At 40.3% G+C, this 16,565-nt stretch overlaps 1 protein-coding gene across 6 annotated transcripts in view; it reads left to right on the plus strand.

Moving 5' to 3' along the window:
- Positions 1-16,565, plus strand: part of GNG12 (G protein subunit gamma 12) — a 67,681-nt gene that overhangs the window by 32,803 nt on the left and 18,313 nt on the right. Inside the window, exons 1-2 of one of the 6 annotated variants that reach the window (XM_074961560.1) lie at positions 6,545-6,670; positions 8,573-8,616. The exons of 4 other annotated variants lie outside the window; for them this stretch is intronic. The gene's annotated coding sequence lies outside the window, so the exon portion shown is untranslated. Of the gene's footprint in view, positions 1-6,544; positions 6,671-8,572; positions 8,617-16,565 lie in introns of those variants that run through there. One more of the 6 variants, XM_074961559.1, reaches the window with a different exon arrangement.

Raw genomic sequence — 16,565 nt, forward strand, 5'->3', positions numbered from 1 at the left:
TATTTATTATGGAAGTGATTGTGAAATGTATTAATATACATCAGAATGTAAGCAAGACATAAATGGAGTATTCCAGTCCCATGCTTAAACCATTAACTTCAACTCTCTCTCTTGTAGAAAACCATCTCTTGGTGCATTTATTTCAGTTTCACATTGCATACTGAAATATACAGTCTTTTATACTGACTCCACTGCAAGCCCTAGCATAGGCGGTGTGTCGGGGTGGGATCATAGCATGCAGTGTGGTAGATTCTAGGCAGCACTGGGGCCCTTAAGACAACCAGGGAGGCTTCTGAAACTTAGGCCCCAAGGGCTGTCTTAAATTACTCTCTAGGACCTCTGTCCCCCAAAACAGTTCAGGATCAGGAGGGCAGAAGGCCACCTTAACTATTTTCTTCCCCTGGGCTGCATGTTCTGGCACAGCACAGAATCTCACCCTTAAGATCCATTGTGCTAGGAGCTGTACATTCATATAACAGGCAGTCCCGTCTCAAATAGCTCATAATCTCAGTGATTGTAAGGCATCTTTTTTTTTTTATCCATGTTTTATTTTAGCATCATGTCCTGTATTTCTCGATGAGGACAAAACTTTAAGATTTCTTCTCAACACACAGTTTTTCTTACACTAATCTCTTTAATGTAACTCAAAATTAAAAATATAAAACAAAGGAGTACAAATTTCAGAGTATCAATTTTGTTGATAGTCTGATACATCTGACTTATTTGCTGTCCACTAGGTGTCACTCTTGTTCTAATATTAGCAGGGCAATGAAAACCCTTGCGTTCACAAGAAAGTGAAAGAAGTAGAGGCCTATGTAAGAGATAAATTAAGTAAGTCTTAGGATTTTCTGTCTGGATTCATAATTAGAAATGAGGCTAGCTACGTGACAGCTGAGCAAGCCTGAATCTGATGTTCAACTTTGAAATAACAGAGGTTTCTTTGAGAGGATGCAAGAGGTCTGTTAGCTGGGGAGTCATCATTATCAAAGGTTTCAGAGTAGCAGCTGTGTTAGTCTGTATTCGCAAAAAGGAAAGGAGTACTTGTGGCACCTTAGAGACTAACCAATTTATTTGAGCGTAAGTTTTCGTGAGCTACAGCTCACTTCATCGGATGCATAAGGATCACTCTCCTTACAATGTGTATGATAAACACCCATTTTTTCATGGTCTGTGTGTATATAAATCTCCTCACTGTATTTTCTACTTTATGCATCCGATGAAGTGAGCTGTAGCTCACGAAAGCTTATGCTCAGATAAATTGGTTAGTCTCTAAGGTGCCACAAGTACTCCTTATCATTATCAAACGTGCATAGCCTACGAAGGACTGTTACACTAATGACAGCGACTACAGTGGATGGTGTCGCGCCAGGTGTGTGGTGAAGTTGCCAGATAGGAGTCAATCCTATGAATTCATGAATCTCTGGGGTGGCCCTGTGGGTGGCACCAGGAAGTGTCAGAGCATGCACCACTTCATGTGTTGATGGAGAGTGTGAAAGCATAGTATGCTGGGGTATTTTTGTCCATCCTGGAAACATGGCTGAAGAGCAAGCAATGCTGCTTTTGGATATAATGAGGGCTTGAAGGAAGGCCGGATATTTGCAAAACTGACATTTCACACAAAGTCAAACTACTTTATGCTCAGGATTTAGTGCTGACAGCACATATGGAATACCTCTAGCTGCTCCAAGTGTGCTTGTAGGAACTGTGACACTGGAAGACCAGATTTCAGCTTATGCCAGGGCTCACTGAACATTGACAAATGTATAGCTGGAAATCAGTCTGGCTCAGCTGTGTGTGAATACTGTTAAAATAGATTTTAGAGTTATAAGTATGTGTTTAGTCTTTATGAAATGCTTGTAGGATGCTGTATGTAGTTATCTTACTTATATTTGTATCCCAGGTTATAAGGTAACATTTAAGTGTTCGCAACTGTAAAAATGTTTGCTCAGACTGTAAACCCCCACAGTCAAGGGAGAAACATTAGTGAGATGCTAGTTTACCACATGAGGTGTCCTCTTCTCCCCCAACAAAAGAAGGTCAAACAGACAAGCCATTGTGGAACATCAGTGGACAAAAGACTTTATTGATTGCTTCCCCCACACCCATGAAGAGGGTATGTGTGCACAAGCCCTCATCCCATCATTGCTTGAAAGCTGGGTGAAGGGAATAAAGATCCCTGTCTAGGAGGAATTGTGATCACTATACTGCTTGTAATTCGGAGACAGCAAAATTTTTAAGCATAAGCAAGGGATCCCCAAGCTTTTTGGCTTGGTTAGCCCCAGGGGACATACAGAGCTTGCATATTATACCAGCTAGTATAACTTTTTGGAACCTAAGACTGTACCTTATGTATATATGTTTACCTGCTTTATCCATATAAATAATTCTCTTACTACTTTTTCTTAATAAATCATTAGTATTATAGGATTGGCTACAAGAGTTATCTTTGGTTTGAGGTCTGAGGTACAATTGACCTGGAGTAACCTGAATATTTTTGGACTAGGAGTAACCTGAACATTGTTGTGATTTTTGGTGTAAGGGGCCATCTGTCACAACAGCAGGCTTGCCTGGGTGGCAAGATAGACCGGAGTGCCCAGGAGGATTGTCTATGACTCCATGTCAAGGGTGTTATAGTGCTTTAGGAGTTCACGATTATTACTGCGTTGATGAAATCTAATTATAGAACTTAAAGCCAGTTTGGGGTTTGCATCTTGTTCCTTGACAGTCTGCCTTGAGATTGGCATCATGCTTGTGAGCTACTCGAGATAGCTTGACAGAAGGTCCAGGGTTCTGACCCATATTGCAATACTGGTAATACACAGGTTTGATAGATCCTGGGCTTTGTTTCAGTGCAAAGACATTTTTGCACCCATTTCTCTCATGTGCATGTATGGCATCTGCAGAGCAACAGTGTGTAGATGCAGTTGTTGGTCCATAAGCCATTTCAAGGCCTCCTCTGTTACACTGTGGATATCATCCAATTCACCTTTCAATTCATATTTGGGTCACTGCATTATGATGTATTTGATGGTTTGGATGTTCTCATCACAGTTGCACGAAGGGGATTTTCCATTTGTGTTTCAAGAAGCCTCATCTTCCATGGTTTGTTCAGATGCGGTTCAGTGTGGTCCAAAGTCTGTGTGGCAGGTCAAAACTAGGATGGTGGCTTGCTGGGTAAGTAATAATGTACTTGTTTGAAATGGTTGATGAGGTCTGGACACTTTGCCATCCCTGGCCAGATCTAGAGACATGAGGTGGTCATGTGTGGTCCATAGTGGTTTTCATGATTTCAGGTGTTTTTGGGGTATGTTATCCATAACCAGTTGAATCGGAAGTTCTGGGTAGTCTTTGGCACGTTTAAGTTTTTGTGCTGTGGCTATATCTCAGCTGATAGCTGGATGTTCAATGTTTGCTAACACAGAAAGTCACAGTAGAGGTGTTGATTTTAAAGTTCCCATAATGATTTGCATGATCTGATTCAGCTGCCCATCCACAATTTGGGTATGGCAACTTCTTGTCTACGCTTGTGCACAGTACTCTGCAACTCTGCCAAGACCAATGTTCGTAGCACTGAGGCAGTTGATTCCCAGCTTATTCCCACTAACTTCTGAATAATATTGATGCAAGTCTTACCTTTAGAGGCTACTTTCTCGAGGTGGTCATGAAAGGTCAGTGAGCAGTCAAGAATGACACAGAGATATGTTAGTTTTGGTTCATAACCGTTCCACCACAAAACTCAACAGTTAGTGTTTTGTGTGATTGTATTGTCAAGGGGGAAAATAGAAACTACTGATTTGCTTGGATTTGATCTCATCTTCCATTTTTGGAAGTACTCCTCCACGATCTTAAGGTCAGATGTTAAGGTCACTTCAAGCTCTTTAAAGCTATGGGCCTAAGTTGCAAGTGCCAAATCATCAGCATATGCAAACTTCTGAGCTATCATTTCAGGCATATCGGTCATACATACATTGAGGAGTGTTGGATCATGAACAGAGCCTTTTGGTAGCCCAACATTCAAAGTGCATGGTTTGCTGATTTGACCTATATGCGCATCCTTCCATAGCTAAGCATGGTGTTCAGCAGCCTGTGAATCTGCACATGGGATCACTTTGGACAGTTTTGGTAGCACACCATCCTTTCAAACTGTGTCATATGTCTCTGACAGATCGATTCAAGTGGTACCGGTCTTGAATTTTCATTGGAATCCAGCCTCCATGTCTGCAGTGAGGTCCAGGTTTAAATGCACATGCTAATTGTGGTATCTTCAATAAATGCAGCATATTGCCTTTTCCCCTTTAAAAAAAATAAAAATCCCATGTGCTGCTTATAAGCATAACACAGGACCTGGTTGCAACAATTTCGGTGCAGTCAAAAACTAGCTTGCTTCTTGGGTAGGCTGGCATCCACAGTGGGCCCAATTCATTTCAGAATTATACACTCCATCAGCTTGTAGGTAGTGGTGGTCAATAGGGAGATTGGCCTATTAACTAGAAGAATGACAGGTTTAGGAGTAGCAGCCGTGTTAGTCTGTATCCACAAAAAGAAAAGGAGGATTTGTGGCACCTTAGAGACTAATAAATTTGTTCGAGCATAAGCTTTCGTGAGCTACAGCTCACTTCATCGGATGCATTTGATGAAGTGAGCTGTAGCTCACGAAAGCTTATGCTCAGATAAATTTGTTAGTCTCTAAGGTGCCACAAGTCCTCCTTTTCTTTTAACTAGAAGAGTGATCTGCAGGTTTTCCAGGCTTTAGGACTGCAAAAAAAACAAAAAATCAAAGCAATACCCTGGAAAAGGGTGTGTGTGATTATATCACATCAGGAAAAATCACATTTTCCATAACCTTCGTAGCTGCCTGAGACTTTACATAGCGCAAAATAACTTGAACTCTTGTAGTATTTTAATTCTTGTCAATGTTTAAGTGAAACAGAAAAAAGAGCAGTCATTTTCATACATCAAAATGCCATTCACAAATGCACAAAATACAGTGTATTATAAAGATAATGTATCACACTTTTACTCTCCATTGTGCTATAAGTATTTAATAGCTTTGCAATATGCATCATAGAATATCAGGGTTGGAAGGGACCTCAGGAGGTCATCTAATCCAACCCCTTGCTCAAAGCAGGACCAGTCCCCAGTTTTTGCCCCAGATCCCTAAATGGCCTTCTCGAGGATTGAATTCACAACCGTGGGTTTAGCAGGCTAATGCTCAAACCACTGAGCTATCCCTCCCTCCAAATCATATTTAGTAACATTTTATTTTTGCAGAAATCCTTTAAATAAGTCCTTTTCAATTAGGTCATCAACTTGACCCCACACTTTTGTGTTTAAATCCTCAGTGACTTTGAAATTTTAAATAGATCATAAACATATAAAACCCTTTTTTTTTCTCATCACTGGAGTTTCTGGTGCATGCTTTTATTTAGTGGCTTTCTTTTCGGGCATGATCCTGCAAACCTGAACATGTTTAACTTTGTGCATATTAGTAGTACCACTGACTTCCCTGGGCGTACTTATGCATAAAGTTAGGTACATGCATATGTTTTTTCAGTCTTGGGGCCTGCAAACTCAGGTCTATGACCTCATCTGGCAAGGATTAACTCTGTTTTTGTGTATTGGACAGCATTGAGCCCAGTGTTTGGTGTTAAACAAATAACAAACTCATTCAGAGTTTAGGACCCTTAAGGGGGGATCTGCAGAAGGACTATCACTTAAGGAAGAGCCTCACTGGATCACCACAGACTGCCTGTATGGAAGCTTATCCATAAAGATATGTTTGGGCTTCAGAAGTTCAAGGAGTCTAAACATAGTCCTCTGGGCAAATTCCAATGCAGGGAACTAGGCAATTCAGTAGGGTGGCAATGTCAGGAATTCTTACAAGGTCCTTCAATGGGTAATTCCCTCAGGGACCTGAAAATAGTCAAACTGGATTGTGAAATTTCAGTTACAGAGACATTTAAATACCTACACACAGCACAGGTTTTATAGGCTGACAAGTTTTGTTGTGTGCTCAGTCGCTTTTGTTGGGTGCTCAGCTCAATCATTTATTTTAGGTGCCTAACGATGGACTTTGGTGCCAAACTTTAGACTCTCAAGTTTGAAAATTTTGGCCGAGGCCAATTTTTTTTTTAAATTACACGACTCATTTCAAAATAGCAAACCTGGTCTCGAACAACCAGAACCCCCAGAGCTACATTAACTAACCAGCAGTCAAGTAACACTTCTCCTTCCCTCATAACAAACCCCATACCTTTTAAGCCCCCAAATGCCTGATAAAATAGTTGTCTTGAGGCATGCCTTCCAGGGAATAAACTTGAGCCGTTTCAGACCCAGAGGCTCAGGTGAATTCCAAAGTCCAGGTCCTTTCACAAAAAACACATTGTCAGAAGCCTTTCTGTATGCAGTGCTAAAAAATCCCTCCTGGCCAGAGGCAACATTCTGTTACCTGTAAAGGGTTAAGAAGCTCAGCTAATCTGGCTGGCACCTGACCCAAAGGACCAATAAGGGGACAAGATACTTTCAAATCTTGGTGGGGGAAGGGGAAGGCTTTTTGTTTTGTGCTCTTTGTTTATGTGGTTGTTCTCTCTTGGGACTGAGAGAGGCCAGACAGAAATCCATCTTCCTCAACCCATCCTAATCCAAGTCGCCAATATTGCAACCAGTATAGGTAAGCCAGGCAAGGCGGATTAGTTTATAGTTTGTTTTATGTGAATTTTCCCTGTGTTAAGAGGGAGGTTTATTACTGTTTTCTGTAACTTTAAGGTTTTGCCCAGAGGGGGATCCTCTGTGTTTTGAATCTGAATACCCTGTAAAGTATTTTCCATCCTGATTTTACAGAGTTGATTTTTCTTTTTCTTTTTTTTTTTTTTAAATAAAATCCTTCTTTTAAGAACCTGTCTGATTTTTCCATTGTTCCAAGATCCAGGGGTTTGTGTCTTTGATGATTTTGGAACCAATTGGTTAGGATATTATTCTCAAGCCTCCCCAGGAAAGGGAGTGTGTAGGGCTTTGGGGGGTATTTTGGGGGAAGACGTCTCCAAGTGGTCTCTTTCCCTGTTCTTTGTTTAAAACTCTTGGTGGTGGCAGCATACTGTTCAAGGACAAGGCAAAGTTTGTACCGTGGGGAAGTTTTTAACCTAAGCTGGTAAGAATAAGCTGAGGGGGTCTTTCGTGTGGGTCCCCACATCTGTACCCTAGAGTTCAGAGTGGGGAAGGAACCCTGACAAAGCCCTTCCCATTTTAATCAAGATCCCAGCTCAAGTGCCTCCAACAATTGTAACTGTGGCAGAATGTCAAGAGAAGCAGGTGGCATGATAGCTCAAAACCAACATCTGAAAGGAGCAGAGGTATTCTGAAATATACCTTATAAAAATGACACCTCCTTACTCAGCAGATCTGCTTTTTATCAGTATTCAGAAGAAAAACTGATGACTTAAGTGACAGTAAGGTCACTGCTTTTTACTCCTGTTAGCTCTGAAGAGTCAAAGCAGCTAAGGAGAGACTGAGCTGGATTCTGTTCCTCCTTGTGTATCACCTACCAATTTGTCTACAAATTTCCATGTAAGGGTAGTGCGGTTCAAACATGTCACTGGGAGCATAATTAGAAGATAAGGTCATTGCACAGGTATCCCTGGGGGCATAACTTAAAAATGATGGGGTGGTACATATGTAACTTTCCCTGCAGAACCTTTGTTGCTGGTTGTGATAACCATCTGAACCCATACTGGGAGTTTGCAGAGCTGGCAGTTTGAAAAAATGTTCACTTGTAAAGTGAACACATTTAATATGAAATAAGAGACCATAAACATGGAACTCTACAATGTCATTTTTATAGTCCGTTTCAGATCAGAAATAGAATGTAATTACCACTTAAAAGCTAATAAAGAACTGATGCAGAATTCAGAGTATTGGTGTAATATGCTGCTGATACACTAGGCGGCAGACAGGCAGCTGTGTTCTGATCTAACTTTGCTTTCTGAATAGTTGTTAGGTGCAGCACTATGTAAAGCATAACAGTAGTCTAATCTTGAGGTGACAAAGGCAGAGCAGGTGGTAGTGAAATCCACATTCAACAGAAAAGGTGTCTGATTAGATGTGGAGTTCCAAAGTTGTTGTGTTACAGACAGAGAAATGCCATCAAAGAGACAAGAGAAACTTTTGAACATCACATCCAATCAATTCCAAAGTTGTCATGTTACAGACAAACAGAGAAATGCCGTCAAGTTGAGTGTAATGCCAGTCGTCTTCAGATGGGTATTGTGAGAGTTAATTTAATCATGTTTGCAAAGTACTATGAAATTCTCAGAAAATATTAGTTAAATGCAAAGATTATTATAACTTAGTAGTAGTATAATAAATGTATGCAGTGTAGGAACCACTAAATATGTCCAAAATATTAGAGGCCATGTTGAGGCCTTTTAAAAATTGTGTTCTTATATTCTAACATAAAGGTTTGTTTTCATTTGTTTTAATCTTAGTTGTATGGATGTTGAAAATGTGCTGTGAAAGGTCACTAAATGCATTAAAGAGCTGTGGGAAACATCACCTGCTTTGTTTACTTTATTTTCAGGTGAATCGCCTTGATACAGGTGAATCACTTATGGAAAATCCTACGTAAGTGTGGGGAAAATGTGGCAAAGTGATATTTACATTTAGCTGCCTTGATCATGCAAAAATGTCAATGCATGTAGCCATATTCAGGCCTAATATTTTTCTACAGAACGGTAAAGAATCATTTCTCTTCTGTTTATGCTTTCATTAGCTCAGAGTGGCTACAGCAGTGAGAACATGCCAGATGATCTGATCACATCATCCTGAGTAATTTAATACCTAAAATGGCATGTGGATTACCTTATATGGCAAGGCTCAGAGGATGGTTTTAGGTGGGTTTTTGGTTTAAGTTAAAGGTGATCTTCTAGACTGTAGTTTCTCTCTGGAAAGTTAGATAAGGTACATTAAAGATCCATCAGTGTATTAGTAAATTAATCCTGTTAGAGATATACTAAAGGTTCACATGCTTATCTCAGTAGCAGGAAAAAATGGACTGTACACATTTTATACGATGAAGAATTAAGAGAAATATGTACTCTGAGAAAGTATGAACAAAGGGAATATATAATACGTTACTGCAGCTCTGTAGTTAAAATAGAACTTAAATCCATGTTTCCATGGTAAATATCCCTTTGAAAGGCTTTTAGTTCAGCTGTTTAATTTACTTTTGACCCCAACAAAGTGGTTAAGCAGGATTGTTTTCTGTGTTACAAAAAGGAAAAAAAAAGTCTGGCAAGGAAATTCATTTGCCTCATCTACCTCAGCATTTCTCCCTCTGGTGGTGGGGGCCTGGAGTAAATCAGTCCTACTCCGGAGGTTTTTAATTCTTCACTTTGGTTTATTTTTCAGTATTTACAAGGTGGGCCTCAGGGTAGGCCTGAATAGTTCTTTTAAGCAAAAAACAAACTCACAACACACAAGAAATACGTACGTGTCCCTGCCCCCTCCCCAGGGTGTTGCCTTATTATGCTGGCTTCTGGTCACCAATCCTTTCCCCAACAGAAGTTAACTTGATTGTTTCCTCTATCGAGTGAACAGACTTCCACACAGGAGCAGATTTTTCTCCCTGCTGCAGCTTGTTTTCTCATCCCTCCTTCTCTCTCACCAGAAGAGACATTTTTAAAGGTGGTGGCCATTAAATTGAACTCAGGTGTGTTGAATTAACCTGAGGTGATCTCATTTCAGCTCATGAGGAAAAGGGTCTTCACCATTCAAGACCTGATATACCAACCTTCCAACACTCTTATAGCTGTCAGTTCTGACTTTGTCACACAGAGCAAGTGAAGTATATTGTAATTCCATAGTGTTGTGTTTTGCATTGGTTTTCATTATTGTGATTTAAAGAGAAACTTATTTATGATGGATTAGTATTTATGATGATTGCATATAGTATTGAATGGGTGCATATGTATAAATAAAATGTAAAGTTAATTAAAATATGCTCCCCTTCATTGACATGAACCACATGATGATGCTTTTTTTGCATGAAGAAGGAGGCTGTAGGCTTCATGGTTTTTTCCCCATGTCCTGGGACCACCAGGATTCCAAAAGACTGAGGCTCTGTTGTTCAGAAGGTGGTGAATTGGGGGAGCAGCCACTCTTTGGGTCTTGCTCCCTGTAAAAGTGCATAGATCTGAGTTAATACTACTCCAATATCACTAACTCCTGTTTTATGCCTACACCTTTCTCAGTGCGGAGGGATTGCCTACACTTGGGTAGAGGAGCTAATAGCAGCATGGCCAAGGTCGTGCACTGTCATGGGGAGCCCTGCAGTACCATAGAGGGCTCAGCACACCATGTGGGCATCTTCTTTTGCCCACTGTTCCTGTGATCTGCACAATTTGAAGGCAGTATCCCCTTCCACTGTGCAGCCCCCCAAGCCTCAGTGTATTTAGGGGTGTATTCAAAGGACACCTTCATCCCAGAGCTTCCTGGCAATTCTGCTGCCCCTGTGGTGTTTCTATAGGAGTGCAGGGTATGGCCTTTAGTTTTACTTTGGGTTGGTATCACTTTTTGTATTAAAACATTACTTAGAAACTTGGGACTGCATCATGACTGTGACTTGGATCCCTGTTATAGTTGGCCTCATACTGTGGATTGACACAGTGCATGGTGATAAAATCACTGTTAACTGGTGTATTAAAATTACACATGTTAAGTACTGTAATGTTCACTGTGGTTCTCTGTTCAGTCTGGTTTATTGCTGGATCCACATTTTTAAGTCGGTCAATTTAAAAGCAGTTCTCCGTCAAAAGAAATAGTGGCAAAATACTCAATATTTTATTCTTAATCTTTATTTAGGTCTTTGTTAGATTAGAATTTTTGATGTATTTTTTTAAAAGTAGAACATCAGCTGAATTTATGCAACTGTAGTGAACAGCAAATTATCTACAAAGGAATGCTAAGATGGAATTCCCCTGTGTACTTTTACAGGAGTGAGTTAATTACACTTCACTCAGCAGGTTGTTCATAAGTCCTAGATCTAAGACTCAGTAAAAAAAGATAGATTGGCCTTTAACTATCCCAGCTGGAACTCAGCTTTAAGACTGAGCCATATACCTGCTGAGACTGTTGTTTTAAACACTTATAGTACTGTATCTTCGACGTTTAACAAAGTCTGCAAAAAGAAGCAGGATGACATATTGAAAATAGTGTACGCATTCTAGTTGGGGAGAAAAGTTTTAACTTTGCGTATGAGTTTTTCTGCTATTGCTTGTAAAAGGGAGAATATGCAGAACACACTAAATGCACATTAAAGGACACATTTTTTGCCCTGTTTGTTAAACCTTTCCTTACCAGTGTAATGCTCTCCTGGTAGAGGTCATTGTAGAAACAAAACTAAAACCTCTTCATTTTTCTATGGAAAAAACAGGCATTTTCCCCAGAGGCTGAGTTAAGCCTGCGTTAATCTGGTGTGCTCTGGGTTTTTATTTATTCTCTTGCTAAATGAAGAGCTTTAGCACAATGGATACCTATATAGCTTTGAAATATGTAGAAGAGCACAGGCGATTTTGCTAGTTTCTAGTGCTGATTAATTTTCCTGCACAGACTTTGTTTCTTTTCTGATTTTAGGTAATTTATTTTATTTTTCAAAAGTTCTCATGTTTTTAAGGGAAGAACTTCTTTATGACGGATTGATGCAGATAACAGCTGCAGTGCAAATATGTGACCGCTGTGATGTTGCTTTCTGAACTCATCCATTGATTTGGTTTGTACTTAAACACTGAGTGTGGCTCCATACAAAATCTGTGTGACCAGTGCTTCTGTACAGATGTTTCCTGGTGTCCAGCTGTGACCTAAACATCCAACTGTATGCTCAAAAGGGCTTAATATTTCTGTAAATTATGAGCCCTAGGGCAGGTTCTTTTGGAGCAGGGCACTTTTTAAAAAAGGCATTTTCGCAGTGGGTAGTTGATTCCATCATTCAACCATAAAGCGGGAGTGTGGAGGCAATAAGAGAAAACAACTGAGCCAGGGAAAGGGACAGCAGAGTGAAAAAGGACAAAAGGTGATAGAGAGCACACAACAAAATAGAAGATGCTGCTCTGGGGGAGTAGCTGGAGGATGAAGGTTGTTCAGGATCCCATGGCTCAGAAGTAATGGGAGTATCAATTCAACAGAGTGGTTTGAGGGTTCAGATTGTGGTTATAGGGTAGTCACAGTTTAAAGAGGCCACGTTGAATTATTTCATTGCCGATTTTGGTTTGATGTTGATTGCCCCTCAAAAAGCAATGATCATCGTCAAATTGCAAGATGAATTGTCTCCAGAGCCCTTTCAGATATCTGAAATATGCTCTGTCTTTGACACATCTGACAGAAAAGGCTACAGATAAACCTGATTATCTTATTCCTATTTGTAGCTTGTAAGTAAGGCCTGATCAACGCTAAAAAGTTAGGTTGACTCAGCTACATTTCTCAGGGGTGTGAAAAATCCATACCCCCGAGTGACATAGGTAAGCTGATCTAACCCCTGGTGGTGACTGCACCAGGTCAATAGAAGAATTCTTCAATCAACCTAGCTACCGCCTCTCAGGTGGATGACAGTCCTTCGCTGATGGGAGAACCCCTCCCATTGCAGTAGTGTGTGTCTACACTGAAGTGCTACAGTGGCGCACTTCTGCTTCCTGTCTCATCACATACGTTCAAGCTTCTCTTCCACAAGGCTCTACGTAATCTTGTCCCTACCTACATCTCAGCTCTCTCTTCCTCTTATCCCCATCTCACTCCCTATGCTCTTCCCAAACCTCTCCCCACTTCTCCCTCTGTCCCCGTCTCCCAATCCCAGCTTCATGCCTTCTTTCTTGCAGCCCCATGAGTGCAACAGTCTCTTTGTTCCCTGCCACCAAGAGTCCTCGCTCTCCTTCAAATTCCTCTTTAAATTCCACTTCTTCAGGAAATCCTTCATCTCATCATTAGTAAATACCAGACCCTCCCTCTCGTCAATTGTTGTCCTTAACCTATGGCTAAGTAGGTGGCAACCTAGATTACTGCTCCTGACTGGCTAAAACTTGCGCACGTCGTATCATTTTTGTTAACCCCACTCACTTCTTTATCTCATCTGCTTCTTATGCCTAATATTTTAGGCTACGTCTACACTACGGCCTATGTCAGCAAAAACTTTTGTCGCTCGGGGTGTGAATGTTCCACCCCCATAAGCTTGTGTACACCGTGTTATGTTGGTGGGGGAGCTTCTCTCGCTGGCATAGCTTATGCCGCTCGTGGAAATGGGGTTTTTTATGCTGACGGGAGAGCTCTCTCCCATTGGTATAAAACATCTTCACCAGATGTGCTGCAGCAGTGCAGCTGTGTCAGTACAGCTGTGCTGCTATAGCAATATATGTATAGACATGGCCTTAAATTGCAAGCTCTTTGGGGCAGGGGCTGTCATTTGCTATATGTTTGCACATCATCTAGCGCTGTGGGGCTTTATGAGGCTGACATCTAGGTGCGAACACAATATTATGTTAAATAATAACTGTCTTATGTAGATTGTATACCGTGAGGCCTTTGGGGTAGGGAATGTGTCCCACCTATGTTCTGTAAAGTTCTCTCTAATTTTACAGTTGCATGTAGATGTTTTATAATACAGTGATGCCAAAGTTTTCTTGATGAGTAGAAAACAATATGCCCATTTCAACAATGCCAGAGTTTAAGCAAGCTTTTGAGAATCTGTTTAACACACCCACTCTTTCCAATTACCCCACATGCAACTCAAACCACTACCAAGAGCAATACTTAAAATGGGGATCAACTTCCTCTCCCAAATGTAAGGCGAATCTAAGTGTAGCAGGAAATGACAAATGAATGGGTATCCTACTGAGAAAATTACTAGGAAGACTTGGAATCTCCTGATGTTTTTGTCCTTGTACTGTCATGCTCTACCTGCTGATGGGAGTATATAAACTGCATATTTACTGGTAATTGGAAGGGTGACCTATTTCTACCTCTTTGAGGAGCTTTTTAAAGAATCATTTGCTTAATAGCGTATTAAGAAAATCCTTCTCCTAAAATTTGAGCACAAATAAATATATAAATTCTTCAGAGTTTATTCAAAATGTATATAAAGTTGCAAACAGTTCATCACCATAGTCTGAAGTAGAATGCAAATACTGCCATTGAGGATTTTTGTGACTGTTTGTGTTGCGTAGATTCCTCTAGACTCTGAAGGAAAAGAAGATTATTGGGTAGTAGTCTGGTTGTTTAAAACTCCTCTTAAAATTAGGACTTTATGTAGGCAGCCAGCCCGTCTTTAAAATCACATAGCTAGTCTGTATTCTGTTTAAAAAATCTGCAGAAGAGATCTACTCAGTTTTGGGAGGACTGTGTAAAGTCGTGCTTGCTGCTGCTTATGTTTGTTTGAAGATGAGGGAAGAAATAGTATAGGTTCAGGACCAAACTTGGCAATTTAATTTCCAAAGGGCATGAATGTCTTGTATGTCTGAATTACCAATAAGCCTAACTATTTAAGAAAATGGACACTGGAACTTATTAAAAAGGTCATTATTAGAATTTTCTTTTGTCCAGTACTTTTTAAGGTCAAATTTACAATGTAAATCCAGAGTAACTCCATCAATTTAAATGGGAGAAAGTGTTTTTCAATGAAGCTAATCTGTATTTACATCAGTGAAACTGAGAGAAAAATTTAGCTCTTAAACTTCTTAGTAACTGCTCTTTGACCTATTTTTCTTTTGGCCAAGGAAGATTTAATGCAAAAGGTAGGGAAATCATCAAGTGTGTATTCCATTTTAAGAAGAAAAGGGAATCTCAGATTTTCCTTTTTTTCCCCCGCAACTTTTTTTATTATTTATTTTTGTATTGTTGTAGTATCTTTGAGCACTAGTCATGGATCAGGATACCACTGTGCTATGCACTGTACAAACATAGGACAAAATTTTGTAGTATATTAAGTAAAAATTGAGAGGCATGGAACCAAAGTTCGGATTGTATTTGTTGGAGTGGATCCAGGCTCTCTGGGAAAGGACTTCACACCACTTAGCAAATACCTCTTCGCTACTCCAAACATTTTTTTTTAAAATTACAATCAGTTTGCTCTGTTGATAACCAGTAAATCTTTGAATCAGGATATGATGTATTTAATATCAAATTCAGTGGCTGTATTGGTTGTCATATCTAACAGCATGTGTTGCAGGTTAGCAACTGGAAGTTTTGTCTTTAAACAAAAAACAGCATGTTCAAACAAGCACATTTTATTCTTGAAACAAGGGACCACGTTTTTGCTAGGCATTTGCACAGTGCCTAGGACAATGGGGCTATGGCCCGTGACTGGGACTCCTAGGTGCTACTGTAATACAATTAATAAATAACTGACCTAGAGAATACAACTCTCAATCTGGCTAGATTGTTTAAAATGTTTTTTAAAAAATCTGCGAGAAGTCCAGTTAGGACCCGAGTTCTCAAACTCAGGCAGTCTCAGGCAATGTAGTTGGACCACATTTGAATAGAGGCACACTCCCCTGCCCTTTTACAATCACATAATATCCTTGTGGCAACCACAGCGATTGTTTGTGTAAATGCAGTAAGTTTAACTTGTACCCAGCAGTCTTTCACTACACTCCTTACCTTAGGCCTTAGTTCCTCCTGTGCCACTGACACATTGCTTCACTGATTACAGTCACTCGCTAGGTGTGGTACTTCCCAAGTGATGCCAGCACACTCAATATCCTACCTCATTGTCTTCTGCCAGTTCTTCCTTGACCTTCCTTGCTTTCTTTCCTCTCTCGGTACCCAGTTGAGTGCTTGTTTAGCATGTCTTCCATCTTCCATATGGCATACATGTCCCAACCACCTGAGCCTTCTTTCTGTGATGATTTTTTGAACATCCGGCTCTGTTAGCCCCCTTACTCTTCCATTTGTTATGTTGTCTTTCAATTAAATGTGTAGTCTCTTCCTCAGCCATCTGTGATGGGCAGCTTCTAATCTCTTTTTGTTAGTGATTGTCATTGGCCAAGTCCCTGCTCCATACAGTAGCATGCTCAGTACAATGCATTGTGTAATCTGACCTTTAGTTTGGTGTGGAGACCTCTGTTTGACCAGATATTGTTCCACCTCCAAAAGTCGTGCTTGCTTTTTCCGACTCTCGTATGCCTATTCTTTATCACAGCCACTTTCAAATGTCATCACGCTCTCCAGATAGCAGAACTCTTCTACCTGTTCAATTTCTGTTCCATCCACATACACCTTTGCATCCGTTGTCCTACCTTCATAAATTGGTTTCCTTTACATTTATTTTCAATCCAATTTTTGCTGCTTCCTGTTCTATCTCTGATGTAAGGACAATCATTCTGTTCCATTTCAGACTTAGTAAAGTAATGTCATCAGCAAAGTCAAGGTTATCCTACTCATCTCCGTTAACTCAGGTTACAGCATCCATGATACCTTTTGTTGCCTGCTTCATCACCCAGTCTACTGCTAATCCAAAGAGGATTGGTGATATGTGATATATCTTGACTTTAGCAAAGCTTCTGATACGGTCTCCCGCAGTATTCTTGCCA

Source organism: Natator depressus, chromosome 8, assembly GCF_965152275.1.
Source record: "Natator depressus isolate rNatDep1 chromosome 8, rNatDep2.hap1, whole genome shotgun sequence".
NCBI classification, from domain to species: Eukaryota; Metazoa; Chordata; order Testudines; family Cheloniidae; genus Natator; species Natator depressus.